This window comes from Triticum urartu, chromosome 3 (genome assembly GCF_003073215.2).
Source record: "Triticum urartu cultivar G1812 chromosome 3, Tu2.1, whole genome shotgun sequence".
Classification (NCBI taxonomy): domain Eukaryota; kingdom Viridiplantae; phylum Streptophyta; class Magnoliopsida; order Poales; family Poaceae; genus Triticum; species Triticum urartu.
The window spans coordinates 277,382,010-277,387,676 of record NC_053024.1 but is presented as its reverse complement, the minus strand read 5'-3'; positions in this window follow the sequence as shown (position 1 = coordinate 277,387,676).

Here is a 5,667-nt window from a genome sequence, read left to right as displayed (position 1 = left end):
TGACATCTCTCCTCTCACAATTCCACTCCAATACACTTGAGACATGGCTACTACCTCAAACGGAGATGTTTTGTGTCATTAGGTACCAAGGAACCAGCCTGGAAGGAGCTACAGAACGAGATGGACGTCAAGAGCTTGAAGAGGAGCCGCACACGCCAAGACGAGCGGTACTACCGCTGGCAAGCGGTACTACCGCTGAAGCCCTTCAAGCGGTACTGCCGCCGGACATCCGCTCCACTGCCACTCAACCCGACCAATCCCTGTGTTCGCACGACCCGGGTCCGGTACTACTACCTGTACCAGCGGTACTACCGCTTTGAGCGGTACTACCGCCCATTGTCCGGTACTACCGCCCTGCATATGCGCAGAGAACGGGCCTAGGGCCCATGTATCCCCTCGTCACTTACCCTTTTGTGGATTTAGACTATATATACTTGTCCCTTAGCCCCGTACTAGGGTTAGCATTGGTTTAGCTCATTTGAGAGATAGAGCATTGCTCATCCATATTGGATCTACTCCACGAGAGGGACTGCGGCCCCTCTACAGAGAAGATCCACCTTGGATTCAAGACCCCTTTACGGGAAGATCCCCTTGTGGATTCAAGACCTCCTCACGGAGAAGAACCGGTTACCGTGTATCGTCCCTAGTTGTCCGTGGATTCGTGTATCATCCTATGTACTCGAGGATCTAGCCCATGTGTGACTTATTTGTGTCGGTTTAGTGTTTTCCTCTTGTGTTTTACTTCCGTTCATCCCCGTGTTCTTCGTGTTTTCCCCGGGATCCGCTCCTTTCGTGAAAGATCGGGCGATTAGGGTCTCTACCCTACATCAACCCCCTAGCTGCTGCTTTGGCCCGTTGGGAGTCTTCCGATCTATAAAAAATCCACAAAAGGTTTCGTGGTGTTTGGACTCCGTTTAATATTGATTTTCTGCGATGTAAAAAACAAGCAAAAAACTGCAACTGGCACTGGGCACTGGGTCAATAGGTTAGTCCCAAAAATGATATAAAGTTGATATAAAATGATTGTAAAACATCGAAGAATGATAATATATTGGCATGAATACTTCATAAATTATAGATACGTTGGAGACGTATCATGATGTCATCACCTCGGCTAGCATGGCAGGTTCGTTCAAGACCATTCTCTACTCAACTAATAACATCATTACAAGGAACCCAAGGGTCCAGGAGCGGTTTGATCTCCCCTATCTTCTTCACCGTGACCCTGGTCACTAGCGCGCAGACGACGGAAGCCTCTCCTTGTGCAAGTTGGTGCCGCTTGATAATGATACGTGTGATGTTAAGATGCCATCGCTTGAGGGTAAGGCTTGGGCAGGCGCAAATGGGGATTGGGTTGTTTATATTGGGTACAACTGCGAGTGGGAACTTGTGAATGTGTACACTCGTCACCGGGTTCCACTTCCAAAAATCTCAGACAACCCAGAGGTTGAGCACACCGGTATTCTACGTACGTTCAACTACGATCGTGGTGACTGTCGTCTACAGAAGATAGCAATTTGTCGGGTTCCCGACTGCTCTTGGGGTTACACGGACTATGGAGTTGTTGCTATGTAACGCCTCGAGACCGATGTGCCAGGTGTCCTCCGGTTATTCGCTGTTGTTGCGTTGTCATTGCTTGTGTGTCATGTATTGCATATCATGTCATCATGTGCATTTCATTTGCATACATGTTCGTCTCATGCATCCGAGCATTTTCCCTGTTGTCCGTTTTGCATTCCGGCGCTCCTATGTCACCCGGTGTCCCTTTCTACCTCTTTTCATGTGCGAGTGTTAAACATTTTCGGATTGGACCGAGACTTGTCATGCGGCCTTGGTTTACTACCGGTAGACCGCCTGTCAAGTTTCGTGCCATTTGGACTTCGTTTGATACTCCAACGGTTAATCGAGGGACAGAAAAGGCCTCGTTTGTGCTGCAGCCCAACACCCTTCCAATTTGGCCCAAAACCCACCTAAGACCTCTCCATCATCTCGGTCGTTCGATCATGATCACGTGGCCGAAAACCGCACCTCACTTGGACTCTCCTAGCTCCCTCTACCTATATATATGTGGCTCTCCCCGAATTTTCGTGGATGAAACCCTAGCTCCTCCTACCTCGTGACACCGGACAAAATCCCCACCGCGCCCGGACATGTCCAGCCGCCGCCCTAGCGAATCCCGAGCTGCCACCTCACCACAGCCGCCCTCTCTCTCCTCCAGCCCCGCCGCCGACCCGCGTGGCCCGGATCGGGCCCGCGTGGCCCATCTCGTCGCCGCCGCACGCTCACGGGCGCATGCCCGCACCGCGGCCTCGTCGCCCTTCGCCGGACTCGCGCCGCCTCCCGCGCTGGCTCATCGCCGCCTCCGGCGCCGCCACGCCCTCCGCGCCGTCTAGGAGCCCCGTCGTCTCGTCGCTGCCGCCTTCCCCGTGCCTGCCTGGAGTCCGTCACCTCCAGCCCGAGCTCCTCCGCCGCCGATCTGGTCGGGGCTGCCGTCCTCGCCCCGGATCCGGTTGCAACTCGCTCGCCGGCCCCGGATCGGCCCGTTCCCCTCGTCCTCTCGTCCTTCTGGCCACCGGAGAGTCAGCGCCGGCGTCTCTCTCCTCCGCCGCCAGGGCCTCGTCCTGCTCGGGACGGGGACGAGTGCCCGCTCGCCTCGGCCACATGGGCTCGCAGCTTCCTCCGGCCCAGCAATGCCGGCCTGCCCGTCCTTCCCTGTCCTGGGCCGAGCCCAGTGGTGAGCCACTCTCCAAAAACCCGCCCGTGCACATTTTAACTACTTTACGCTCGCCGTGATACTACTAAGTCCCCAGATCTCAGAAATTTTATGCCATATTCATCATGCCATAACTCATCACCCGTTGCTCCGATTCATCCGTGTAGCATATCAAAATGTTCGTCTCATCGAGTTCATCATTTCATCTCATTGCATCATTTTCATTTGAGCTCATCTTGATGCCCGAAATGTTGTTGGAAGAGGGCTATGTGGTGAATTTGTCAGATCTGTTTCATCAAATAGCTATTTGTCATTTTTGCCATGATTAATGTGTGCATGCTATGATGTTGAGCTCTACATGTGTTTTGTTATATGCCATGCCATCTTTACAGGGGTGCTTTCCATGTATTTTTGTGATATTTGTGGTGACTAGCACAAGCTTGGAAAGTAGCATAATCGGTAATGCTGATTTCAGGGACTTAGAATTTCACTAAGTCCTTGTCCTGATTTTGTTGTTATGCCATATGTTCATGTTGTTTCCTAGTGATCCGTGCCTCTTTTGAGGATGATCAGTAAGGATGTTTTGTTAATATTGTGGTGCTCTATCCACCCAAGTCTTTGTTTGCATTTATGGAGCACCCTAGCTTGAGTCATTTGAGCTCTACTTTTGCTATATCGTGAATCCTGGCAGATTGTTGACTTAGTTAGCGATTTTGCCGAGGATGTTGCTATTGATCCGTGCATGCTATGATGTTGTTCTTTCCATGTCTATCTTCTATGCCATGTCTTCTTGATGGGTGTATGCTTATTTTGTCATGCCATGCTCTGTAGTGAGTGCATCGAGCTCGTAAACATGCCTACTCGTTAACTGTTTTGCATGCTCCAGTTTTTCACTAAGTCTGAGATCTGTTTATGTTTTTGCCATGTTCACATGCTTGCAATTGTATTTTCTGATCCCTTTTGGCTCAAGGTCACTAAGGGACTTTTGTTAAGTGCTTTGAGTAGCTTCATTCCATGCCTTGCCTTGCCATGTTAAGTTCCTGTAGCATGTAGTTTTCATGCTCTAAATTGTGCTTCCTGATGATAAATTCCAGGCTTGTGTTAATTTCACCAAGTCTGAAACCTGTTATCGTTTGCACTTTTGCCATGCTTGTTTGAGCTTGTTAATGGATGAATTAGCCATAGCTCTGTGTTCATATTTTGTCAAGCTTCATGAGTGGATCCCTGCCATGTATTTTGTTGTCACGTTTGAGTGATGTAGCTTATTTATCTTGATACATTTAGATGGATACTTGCCGTTTATCGCAGACCGGTGCCATATTTGTTTTGGTTGCCATATCCAAACCATGCATCCGATTCCGGTGATGTTTATATCAATTTCAACCGAAATCACCTCACCTTTCCAGAGGCACTCTTGGATTTCCAAGTTGAGGCCAGGTTCAATCATTCCTTTCCAAATCATGCATATGCATCACATACCGCATCCCGCATATCATACCATGTTCATGTGTGGTTTGTTTACTATGTTGTGTGCTTCTTTCCGGTGTTGCTTCTTCAGGTTCGTTCCGATAACGTCGCGTTTGTGAGGACCCGTTCGTCTATGTCCGGTTGTCTTCTTCATGGACTCGTTCTTCTTCCTAGCGGGATTTCAGGCAAGATGACCATACCCTCGAAATCACTTCTATCTTTGCTTGCTAGTTACTCGCTCTGTTGCTATGCCTATGCTGCGATACCTACCACTTGCTTATCATGCCTCCCATATTATTAAACCAAGCCTCTAACCCACCTTGTCCTAGCAAACCATTGTTTGGCTATGTTACCGCTTTGCTCAGCCCCTCTTATAGCGTTGTTAGTTGCAGGTGAAGATTGGAGCTTGTTCCATGTTTGGAACATGGATATTTTGTTGGGATATCACAATATCTCTTATTTAATTAATGCATCTATATACTTGGTAAAGGGTGGAAGGCTCGGCCTTATGCCTGGTGTTTTGTTCCACTCTTGCCGCCCTAGTTTCCGTCATATCGGTGTTATGTTCCCGGATTTTGCGTTCCTTACGCGGTTGGGTTATAATGGGAACCCCTTGACAGTTCGCCTTGAATAAAACTCCTCCAGCAAGGCCCAACATTGGTTTTACCATTCGCCACCTAGCCTTTTCTTTCCCTTGAGTCGGCCAGCTCAAGGGTCATCTTTATTTAAACCCCCGGGCCAGTGCTCCTCTGAGTGTTGGTCCAACCTGTCAGCTGCCGGTGGCCACCAGGGGCAACTCTGGGCTGGCCTACCGGAACCTTGGACAATCCGGTGTGCCCTGAGAAAGAGATATGTGCAGCTCCTATCGGGATTTGTCGGCACATTCGGGTGGCTTTGCTGGTCTTGTTTTACCATTGTCGAAATGTCTTGTAACCGGGATTCCGAGCCTGATCGGGTCTTCCCGCTAGAAGGAATATCCTTCGTTGACCGTGAGAGCTTGTGATGGGCTAAGTCGGTACACCCCTGCAGGGATTTGAAGTTTTGAAAGCCGTGCCTGCGGTTATGGGCAGATGAGAATTTGTTAACGTCCGGTTGTAGAAAACCTGAAGTTGATCTTAATTAAAATACATCAACCGCGTGTGTAACCGTGATGGTCTCTTCTCGGCGGAGTCCGGGAAGTGAACACGATGTTGGAGTTATGCTTGACGTAGGTTGTTCTAGGATCACTTCTTGATCATAGTTTCTCGACCATGCTTTGCTTTCTCTTCTCGCTCTCATTGGCGTATGTTAGCCACCATATATGCTAGTCGCTTGCTGCAGCTCCACCTCATACCTTTACCTTACCCATAAGCTTAAATAGTCTTGATCGCGAGGGTGTGAGATTGCTGAGTCCCCGTGACTCACAGATACTTCCAAAACCAGCTTGCAGGTGCCGATGATACCGTGCAGGTGACGCAACCAAGCTCAAGGAGGAGCTCAATGAAGAT